Here is a 12,447-nt window from a genome sequence, read left to right on the forward strand (position 1 = left end):
ATACTCTGATAATGAATGAATGATATGGATGCTTCTATAGCGCATATCCTCTGTCGGAGACCAATCTCTAAGCCGCGCTTTACAAACATTGGGTCATTTGCACAACAGGCTGTTTACCTGGGTAGAGCCGACTGACGGCTGCCATCATTCGTTTCCTATCATTCAATCAGATTTCAGGCACGCACACATACACACTCAGGCAGACATGTTACAATTTACGTGTATGACCGTTTTTTGTTTATTTACCCGCCATGCAGGCAGCCATACTCCGTTTTCGGGGGTGTGCATGCTGGGAATGTTCTTGGCACAACGCACCGAACGCTGGATCTTTGACGTGCGTATACACACGAGGGGGGTTCAGGCACAGGCAGGCCTGCACACATGTCGACCTGGGAGATCGGAAAAATATCCACCCATTACCCACCAGGCGCCCGGTTACCAAGATTCGAACCCGGGACCCTCAGATTGAAAGTCCAACGCTTTAACCACTCGGCTGTTGCGCCCGTCAGATAACTGTAAAGGGACACAGTGGTGACCTTTCAAGAACTCCCCAAGGACTATAAATGAAAGATACCTGAGAAGCTGACGTTATACTAGTCTTTCGAGTAATGGCCAACAGTAACAGTAAATTTGAAACATGCCGGAAGTTCAGTTTCTTCAGGTTAACTTTAAAGTTTTACATAATGTTTCTTGAGCAAAGGTGTCACTGAATTATGCACGTTTAAAATTCTCAGAAAAGCTTGAGAACCTACGGACTCTTCTAGTTCGAAGAAAATCATTTTGAGTACAACGTGAACAGACCGGCAAACAGAGGAGCCAGACCATTGAGCAGTTCACAAATTATGCCATCAGAAAAACCTTCGAATTTCCCAAGGAACTCTACCTCTAGTATATAAAGTACGCGGCTGACACAGGCAATAGCCCAGTCACTGCACGAATGTCTTATATTTTCTGTTCGAAGAATACACATAATTCAGATCAGAGAGATTACGTGGAGATATAGCTGAAGTAAAGATTTGATCAGTCAATATGAACTTAAGAAATGGCAAAAAGCTCATCAGTGACATGAAAATCACACTTAGTTAACTCACTTTTCTGCATATCCATGCTTTGAAGCAAGCGAGCTTTGCATTCAGACAAGCAAGCAGTTATCGTCACTTTTGGCCATCGCCTTGAAGAAGCGATTTGAGAAATGAGCTTTGTTGGATAAATACTTTAGCGATCAGATAAACGGAGAAATACTTCTGTGACATATAGCACCACTGGACAGAAATTAGTTTACACGCCATTTCCCATTCTATCCCCACTCTGACATGGTGTTGAGGTCACTAGAAACAAAGATTCCATTGTGTTGGTTCTCTCTCTGTCTGTGGGATGAGTACATGAATAAATCGTCAGGAACAAAGGGGGAAAGTCCAATGCTAGGATGATGTTGTTACCTGATATATTTGGTGAACTTAAGGAAGAGATATGGACTGAAAACTGTGCCTTTTCCATGGTACCCACCATTACAAATGCTGGGGTGATGTTAATAAATTATTTGATATAATTGGTAACCTTAAGAAGGAGATGTGGACTGAAAAACTGTGCCTTTTCATGGAACCCACCATCGCTTTATGTTCTACCTTGACGATGTGCTTTTTGGTGTCTTTCATTTTCAGATAGAATTTCCAAAGTTTATTTTATGTAAGATGTTAATAACTCCAAACATTTATAACACTTCGAGGTCCACAGTTAAAGGGAGGCACAGCCCGGCCGTAATTTCAGCACAGTTATCTCTTCTAGAGATCAAGGAATCATCAAAATTCACTTGCTTGGCTTTACTACAGTCTGTCTGCGGATTGCTCCAAAACACGTAGACAGAAGCTTACAAAATCAGGATGGGTGTGCTTTTGTTATCTTTTATCTGAGAATTACCAGACTGTTTCAGTCAAAACAAGGTCTCGGTATACTAACGGTCTGTATCACCGTACGTGAATGATATGTGCCCCAAAGACTCAAACTCTTTTGGGCTGTGTTTATCTTATTTGGGGGCTGGATCGGACACACCCTCGGGAAGCCAGTGTCCAGCATCACACGCCAAGCCCTGACCTGGAACCCGCAGGGAAAGAGGAAGAGAGGCCGGCCTCGCAACAGCTGGAGGCGAGACACCGAGGCAGAGCTGAAGCAGCAAGGGACCAACTGGACTGGAATGGCCAGAACAGAGTGCGATGGCGAGGGGTCGTCGATGGCCTATGCTCCACCAGGAGCGATGGGCAAAATGAATGAATGAATGAATGATCTTATTTGACCCCAAGTCCGCTGCAGGCAGCAGATGAGTTTTAGGAGAATCAGGGCATGTATGCAGACCAGCTAGTGCCTTAACAAAACAATCAACGTGTTGATTGTGGCTACACAACAGAAGAACCCTCTCCGTGTGTATACACATACGGAAAATGATCTTGTTATTCATGTCCGTATTCGATGATTAATGGAAACATCAACAAGCTCATCACACACACAACCTAAAACGGAATATTGTTGCCTAAACGGTAGAATAAAAACAATCGTACACGAAACTTCTTCTTTTTTCATTTGAGTATCCACAATCATCAGGCTGATTTCGCGATACTGTTATGGTCGAGGTCCGATGGTCGAATGGTAAAAAACAAAAACAAAAACCAAAAACAACCTATAATACGTTCTCCGGCAGGTCGTTTATATAAGCGAGGAAGAGGCAAGGCCCAAGCACTGATCCCTGGGGGTAGCCGGATTTTACCCAAGCGAATTCTGATCGTGCTCCCTCTACTATGACTGCCTGGCGTCTGTCTGAGAGAAAGTTTGCAATCCAGCGGTTGACTTCGCCCCTGATGCCATATCGGTGGAGTTTGTGCAGGAGAAGGCTATGATTGACCTTGTCAAACGCCTTGGCAAAATCCATGACAAGGATATTTGTTTGTCTGCCCTAGTCCATGCTGTCCACCAGTTCACTGATGAGGTCCAGAAGCTGAGTCTAGCACGATCAGTTTTTCCTGAATCCGTACGTGCTGCTGGTAGCAAAGGAAAAAGCCCACTCGAAGATGTAAGTGAACACAAGACCTGCAGCCAACAAAAGCAGAAAAGGTTACTGAAGTGCATTTCTTGATTCCAAATGTCCAGGTAAATGTAGACTCTTACTTTAATCAAGAATCTATTTTCTCAGTAAGTGTTCGGCCTTTACCAACACACCGAACCACATATTAAGAAGCCATTAATTTTTCTTTAAAAATTCTTTTTAAAGCTTGTGAATGATTGGTGTTCGTTCCGAATGCATGCTTTATTGTGGGGAAGCCTTTGCCATTTGTGAGTGGTGGGGTGCTTGCGAGTCACTGAGCTGAACGGGACTCGATGTTGCGAGTGCCCGTGCATTCATGGGTGTGTGTGTGTGTGTGTTTGAGTGTTTGAGTGCGTGTTGCAGGGATGTGTCTTTTAGAGGGCGTTGTGGATGAGTGGTTGTTTAATGGAGGTACTGTGCGCGGGTGTATTCTGACACATGTTTTTCTGTGTGTGGGGATGGGAGATATGGAGGAGGGGAATGGGGGAATGAATTGTCAAGCGCTTTAAGCAGTATTTCTTGAAACTATAAATGTCTATTATCATCATTATCGTAACTCTGAATTTGACCTTGACCCTAAGGTCCCATAGTAATAGTTCATCAAACTGACAACTTCATTCCCATAACGTTTTTGGTAAAGACAACTTCATTCCCATAACGTTTTTGGTAAAGACAACTTCATTCCCATAACGTTTTTGGTAAAGACAGCCACAACAATCAGAAATCTAAAACAAAACAAAAAAACACAAAAAACAACAACAACAAAAAAAACGTTCAGAAAGGTAGATGTAATACAGGAAACCAATCCTCTTTGGTTTTCTTGGTCTCATGGGAGGCAGTGGCTGCTGCCAGATGTTCTTACCACAATCAGCACGCCAGTTTGAACTTTTTCAGGGCTTCCACCTAACCCAGTGGGGCCAGTGTCTGGGCAGAGCTGTCCAAGCCATTCATCGATTGTGGAGGACAAGAATGACTACTTGGGATCAGCAGGTTACACCCACCTAAAGGAATTCTGAACTCATAGACCACAGACATGTAGTGTTGACAAAATTCAGTGGACCATGAGCATGAGGTATCATGCTCTTTCAGCCCATCGCTCACTTCTGTCCTTGTCCAATCCATATCCCCTTTTTGGGAGATCAGAAAACAGAGAAACATTTTCACAAACTTTTTCCACCAAAAGGGTTATTGGCACTTGTTAATCTCCTCTACTGTGTTATGGCAAGTATTTCATAAACTGCCTCTGGTCAAGATCAGCGATGGTGTTCAATGTCAGTGTCACTGGGCTTCAGGTACTGAAAATGCTTCACTGTTTTCAGCTGTTGTCCACTGAAAATGATCTTGGTCTTAACTGGTTCAGTGTATATGTCCAAGAGTGGTGGATCTCTGCATGCGCTTGAGAACATGCAACACAAAATATCTCACCCCACAGGGTGTAAAATAAACAATATCATGGCCATTTGGTGGACTGTGATCGATGCCAAACTGAATGTTACTGCCAGAACATCCAAAATAAACACATAGCCTATGAGTGATTTGATGAATAGACTTTACTCCCAAAGTTAAGTGGTCTGAAGCCTTGTGGGTTGAGGGTGAAGATTTCTTTAGCCATACTCAAGACTGTGTACAGATCTGCCAATGAACTTCATAACTTTGTGTAAATATACATGTAGAAAATGAAATATACACTTTGAGATTCAAGTCAGCCTTTCCCAGGTTATGGAAACACAAACATAGCATCATGTATTGTCACTGAAAATGATGAATGGCTGCCCTGGAATAAAAATTGGTTCTGTACACAGAAGCCAGCTTGTTCAAAATGAGTGAATAAGTAAGTCGCAGTCTGTGAATGCAGAACACCAACACTCATGCAACACATCAAAAAGAAAATGCAAACACACACCTTTATATTTTTTTTTATTTCACCATGATCAAATACATACAATTTTTGCATGATGTCTTTTATTTATTTTCTTATTTATCTTTTATTTTCTATTTTATGTTTTTTTTTAAACCATTTTCTGTATTTTGGCTAGAAATATATTTACCTTACAAACATGAACATTTGGCAGACACATTGGCGACATTTGCCTTTTTCTTTTGTTTTAATAGCTTTAAGTCAACACAGCTGGATACAGGCACACATCAAGATAAAACCACAAGAAAAACTGGACTTATTCAACATGCATAAAACTTTCCATATCCATGACTTAGTGTGAAAAAATAAAAACAACAAAAATCAAACACACAGCTCCGCACCCTGAGAGGCGCGACAATTCCAGTTCCATTATATAATAAGTCACTTTGGATACCTCGGTGTCAGCAAATGCTGACAAGTGAACCCAATGCAGGCAATGGAAGATTAGGTGGAAAGGTGGGGTTCAAGAACACTCAAACACTAAGGATGTATGTTTGTTGCTGGAGCTTGTTGACCAACTCCCAAACATTTTCAGAGGAGTCAGTGATGGACATGTTGCTGTGCTGTGAACTCGCTCATTAATCAAGGGTCCAGATCTGCAGTGCTTCAGACTGCGGAAAAACAGGTAACATTTCTAACAAGCTGGACAGTTTGGTAATCTTGAGCAACAGTGAGAGAGAGGCAGAGACAGACAGAGAAAGAGAAAATCTGAAACACACCAATGCTTTAAAAAAACATCTGTTGAAGTCCTCCACAAATAAACATATGGCAAATCATTCTAACACAGTCAACCAATCACAAAGTTGCAAACAGAGTAGAAATCCTGGGGAGAAACAAAAAGCATTGTCAGACCAATTTCACCTCAATCCACATGAGACTTGGCAACTTAAGCCCTTGTATATTCATCTGTATTCATCTCAAATTTACAAGGGTGAGAAGCCCCAAAATATATGATTCTAACAATTCAATTTCTAAACAGAAGCAGTTTACTTTGAACAGGTACTGTTTTCATTTTATTTGCTTATTTTGACACTGTAGTGGTGTTGTTGCCCATTTTATTGGCTGGTTGAATAAATGCAAGCATTTTCGATATTTCAGAGAATAATTTGAGACACTTCAGATATCTACATAATCCAAATGTGGCAAATTATTCATGACATGTGTATCCATAAAACAAAGCATAAAAAACAACCCCTTTCAGATGACTAGATGGAGCACACAGAAAACAACATTATGTCTTCATATTTCTGTCATTCACACTGTGTGCAGTTTTGAAGATGACGTTATACTGCTGTATGAACTGTGACAATGCAAGACCTTGGTCAAAGTTCAATGCCATGCATCAGTAACATAAGGGAGACCAGGTGTTGATGGGATCCCAAAATTCTGAACACACAATTTCCATTGTTTCAAAACTTCCAATCACACACACACACACACACACACACACAAGAGAAAACGTATCTCTTGCAGCATGTGAAAACAAACCTCCGGCATCGGCATACTGGGACTCCCTGTTCACTTGTCAACATACAAAGGAGAATAAGAATGTGAGATCCTAGAACATGTAAAATGGGTAGTGTAAGTAATGTCAGGTAAAAAGAGTAACTGACCATTTCTTTTCCTTCTCTTTTTTTAATTTTTAATTGATGCTTCATCCTTTAACAGGTGCTGGTGTGTCAATGTGACAAACCACTCCATCTCCTGAATTAATGGTAGTGTTTTTGAATAAATATAAAACTGCACAATGTTACCACACTTTAGAGATCTGTGTGGCTATGATTCACAATTCACTGAACAGGTCTTCAGATCAGGGGCCAGCAGTGACTGCAAACAATGCCACAATGCAGACTCTGCAAGAGGTATTTCCTTCCCCCTTCACCCACAGTGATCTGACCACTGTGCATACTCTCTTCTTTCCACCAAAGACATGTACCAACACACCTTCACTACAGTGACAAATGGGCGAGAGAGAAAACATTTACCCTGCAAAATCAGTGGTGCTTTCTTTGCAAACAGCCTTCTCCCATTTTGTGGAGCATTCATCAGTGGCAGAATGTAGATAATGTGTTGACGCATGATGCTGAGGCCTTGAGCTTTTCATAAAAAAAGATGAGAACTGCTGAACACACATCCAACAAGACTTATCCCTCTTGTCTCTGTTTCAATTAAAGCTGCTTTCAATATCCCACAAAATATATTCTAGTGTTGTGGCCAAGACATTAGTTTTGTCATTTCTTGACTGCATTGTCTTTGCAATGCTCAACCAGCCCTGTCACTGATGTTCTGGTAAGAGGTGATAATTCTGGTAAGTTATCTTGCTCCATCATAGTGAAAGGAAAAAGCACCACTGACATTGCAAGCTTTGTTTTCCTCCTCTCCCTTTCCTCATGTTGTAGGTGGCAGACTGACTGCCGGTTTTCTGCATGGATCAGAAAACTGAGAGTGACTGACAAAAAATGAAAAAGAAAAAAAGGGAGAATTAAACACACACAGAGACTCAATAGTTTGCACATAAATACTTATATTGTCAATGACACTATGGAACCATTACACACAAAGTTTGTAGGGGTATGACTGACCAAATGAAAACATAAACCTCTTTACACATATGTTTTTACTGTACTAAATGTGGCAACAGACTCCACCTGGTATGTTTTGCTAATCTGCAGCTAGCTGACAGCTTTGTGTTTCATTAATCTTTCCCAGATACAGTATACCCTGGTATTCCATACTATCAGGCCCAAGGATAATGTCTGCAAGAATGGAGCAATCTGGTATGGCTGTGTTGTTGTTTTTTAATTTGGGAACTGCCCAGCGAGAGAAATTCCACTGACAGCATACAGTAAATTAGGAGCCAAAAAAGATTAGTCAGTATGGGTGTTTTTTTTTGTCTCCCTCGCTCTTTACTCACAAAAAGTTGTTCACACACAAATCCATGCATACATTCCTGTAAGTGGTCCTACTCCATATAACAAAAAAAAGCAAAAAAAGCAGCAAAGCAGACTGGTTTTTCTGTTTGCTCATGTATACAGTTGTACAAACACACATATCTTATTCTATGATTTTTGCTCTGCACCTGCATTCCTTGAATTAATTTTTATTTTGTCTTTGAATGCATTCCTCAAATTATTGCTAATCTTTTTTCATATTTAAAAATTCTTTTGTCCATCTGGAAAAAAAAAAAAAAAAAAAAAAAACAGGAAAAAAAAAGAAGGCCAAACCCTACCTTAAGAAAAATCCATCCAATGGCAAACAGGTTTTTGCAAGTGTTCTGTCATGCTTTCCTCGCCAGAATGAGGTCAGTCTGGTGGCAAGGAATAAAACCTGTCATTGACCTGACAACTTTATTGAACATTTATGATTTGTTTCTTCTTTGCAATGCCAATGGGACAGCCAGTTTGAGATATCACTTGCTTTGTGTAGATGCATGGGTATGGGGATCAGCCCATGTTTGCACTTTTTTGGCAGTGCATCTGCACATATACAAGCATGCAAAGACCCATTCTTTGTTCTTCATTTTAAGAACTGTATCTAGTAACATGCCACTACGATCATTGCTGCAAGCACACCATGTTTAGTTAGAAATTTACCCCCGAGAATGGAGTATGACTGCCGACATGGTGGGGTAAAAACGGTCATACACGTAAAAGCCCACTCGTGTACATACGAGTGAACGTGGGAGTTGCAGCCCACAAACACAGAAGAAGAAGAAGTTAGAAATGTATTCTGAATGGTCATTTGTTTGCATATTTACTTTGCGATTGCTTTTTTCTGTGCTGAAGGTTTTCATGCGTACAGTATAAATGCCCTTTCAAAACACAAACAACCAGTTTTGCACCTTTACTTTGAACGTGAAAATGCATTTACCCTGCATTTTGTCTGACTATACCTGATCAGGCACTGATCATCATTATCTGTCACTAAGATCATATGTCTAACAACTGTAAGTAAAAATACTATCTCTGAACAAGATCATTCTCTGTCACTAAGATATTATCCGCAAGAAAACTGTCGCATGTGGTGCATGATTCACCTGCCATACTGTGTGGAAACTGGTAAACATTAAATCTGCCAGAGGGTAGATGTGCCGAAACCACAATCATGACAAAACAAATATCACTGAACAAAGAATCAACAATCAAGTATCCTGGCACAAACAATAAATGGCTTCCAAAAGTTAGACGTAATGTAGATGACCAGTCTTTTTTTGTTTTGTTTTTTTGTTGTTGTTTTTCCTGTTCAGTACCAGGGAAGGGTGTGGCAATATCCCCTACCTCTTTTTCAAAAAGGGCTGACAACAAAGTATTCAAAAGAATGATAAAACGAAGATGTATGACCTCGTAACGCACGAAGCACAGGGCAGATGTGCTACCATAACCATGTCTCTTGACTGCAACATGATTTCCAGCTGCACAATGCATTGGATAAAATAAGAAGACTACAAACAATAGAATGGAGGAGAAAGAGCTCTCAGAGAGAAAGGGCGCCATATAAATGTACATTATTATTATTATTATTATAAAGAGAGAGTGGGAAAGACAGAGAGTGAGAAGGAGAGACAGAGGGAGAGCACTCAGAAAGACTGGAAATGAAGAGGTTATGGGTCAATACAGAAGTAAGAAACGGCTAAGAAGGGGTTACAGAGTGCCAGTGATTAATAATGCAAAAAAAACAAAACAAAAACAAAACAAATAAACAAACAAAAACACTGGCAGACATGACCAAAAAGCAGTTGAGGAGAACAGGTGATGTCAAATGGAAAAGCAAGAAAGCAGACCACAAAAGAAGTAGCGTGAAGCAGAGGGAGACACTGAATCTCTCTGACCTCCCCTCCAAGAACAATGCAAAGGATAAGATAGTCAGTTCCACAAACATAACAATCCTAGCACATTCAAACTTAGTTCGGTCTCGGCCACCAGACAAAAGTTTCTGAGACAATTGGGAAGCTACCAAAGTCTTCTGAACATTTATTTCATTGCTGCACATCCAATCATAATTTCATTCTCAAAGAGACAATCAAGTACAAACAAAATAAAACCTACCAGCTGAAAAACGAAACAAACAAAAAACAACTGCGAAAACAAATTTATCATTCACTAGTAGAGTTTGATTTTTGTTGTTGTGACAACAATATATGTAACTTAAAAAAGTGTTTAAAAAACAAAACTCCCTCTCTCTTGTCTGTTCACATTCATGATGCATAACTGCTCCTGGCAACAGACCTGTTCTGATTAGTCACAATCAATCAACGTGCACCCTACAATGTTGTGTTACAACTTAAAAACAAGCAACCTTTCATAAACAGTCAACACATCTTTTTTTCATGTGCATTCAGCTTCACATTTCCATCACAACAATCCCACCACATTCAGACCATATTAACCTGAAACTTTGCATCTACAATGCCATGTCATCAGTTGTGTTGTTCATCCAATTTAAGAAGTTAAGGGGGAGAAGGCAAGAAAGACAATATGCCAATTCCACAACGCTCATCTTACATGCGACATCAGCTATACTATGAAGTTATACTATTACAGCATCAAGCATAATAAAATTCATGTAATAACTGCGAAATTAATCAAACAAAAGTTACTTTAATTTAAAAACAGTGCAACCTTAAAAATAAACAAATCAAAAAATCCCATGCTCAAAACTTCTTAAAATGCAAGAGAAATGTTAATGTTCTGTTTTTAAACATGGCAACAATAAAATTTTCAGTTATTGTACTGCGCTGTTTCACAAACAACTATTCAGCTCAAATGCTTGGACTGATACTCTGTAGTTCCATTCCATTTTGGATATTTTCAGCAAGGTATTAGGATGCATGCACCAATATTTCATTGTCACATCCCACTGAGGTCATTTCAGTGAGGTATTACTTTCAAAGATTTCAAACAAAAACGCCCAAAACATTACTCCTGTGATTGCAATTAGTGACTAGAGACAAGCTGTCACAGACAGTGCAGAGTGGACAGATCTCTTAGACGGGGCCTTCAGTCCTAAAACTACTAGTCAGGTCAGGCTACTTAATTAACAGCAGCGGTCCACATCAGCTGAAAACAGCTGACCAGTAGTTGACAGCATGAGGTAAACAGAAACAGCATGAAACTGAGGGAGTGGGGGTGGGGGTATTAGTGCTAGGCATCTACGTAGCTGATTCACTTATTCACATGGTAATAATCATGGATCAGGAAACAGAGGACCTGAGAATCACCATCTGATTTCCATGATGTTGACTGATTTTGATACTGGGTGAGGTATGCTGATTGATTTTGATACTGGGTGAAGAACAGTAATCACAGACTTGACACATTCTCACAACTCTCCATTATTGCAGACTTACTCCACTTGGATGTCTAATGAACTTTTTTCTCTGGAAGATGGTGAAGAAAGCCTGGCTTCTGGCGGATGACAGCATCACAGGGCTTTTAATGTTATTTCAATTAAAGCAGGTGATTCAAAGTGGATGGAAGTTTTCATAATCCAGCCTCTTTCTCCCTTAGTTAACTTTTAAATAACATTCTGTTTTCCAATTTCATTCAACCCATTTTTTGTGTATTTCACACACACATACATACACACACACACACACATTTTTCTTCTGACATTTCCTTTTTTATTTATGTTTTTATTTTCATATATTTGACATTTCGATGTTACATGCACACACACACACACTCTCTCTCTCTGAAAATAACTAAAATATGGAACATGAACAAAATGTGTTGAAAACTGTTTTAAAAGATGTGTAAAAGTGGTCAAAACAATTTACTTTTATTCAAACTGCAAATGTGAAGTCCCTCTGTCTATATACAGGTGTGGTCAGTGTTTTCATTTCTGACTGAGTGCCATCATAGAAATGCAGTATTAATGAAAAGTACTTTAACATGAAGCTTATATAACCTACTGTAGTAAGACCTAACAAAATAATGCTTTTTTAAAGTCACTGCTTTTGCAAGGATAAAAGTGAAAGGTTTCAAAAGCATTTAACACTTCTAACTTTCTGTGGGTGAACTGATACAGTCTATATTTCTGTTGATAATTCCATTACTTGTACAAAAAAAGCAACATTTAAAACAGTGGAAGCAAACTCAGAACAACGTTTTCAGTCTGAGTGAAAACTCTCTCCCTCTGACCTATATCATTCATCCTCATACCTTGTTAAAAAAAAAACCACAAAAAAAAACCACACACACATATACAACAACAAAAAACAGACTGTAATAATTAGTGTAAAGCATGTGTTTTACACAGGTTCTCTGTCTCATGCAAACTTATACACACACACATGTTGAGCAAAGGCAGAATGAATACAACAGTCAGTGAACAATATGTAATTTGTCCTCTGTCATGTCTGTGTGTGTGTGTGTGTGTGTGTGTGTGTGTGTGTGTGTTTGTCCAGTGTGTGGGGGGGTGTATTTGTGTCTGTGCGCGTGTGTCAGTGTGAGTATGC

Source organism: Babylonia areolata, chromosome 9 (assembly GCF_041734735.1).
Source record: "Babylonia areolata isolate BAREFJ2019XMU chromosome 9, ASM4173473v1, whole genome shotgun sequence".
Taxonomy (NCBI): Eukaryota; Metazoa; Mollusca; class Gastropoda; order Neogastropoda; family Buccinidae; genus Babylonia; species Babylonia areolata.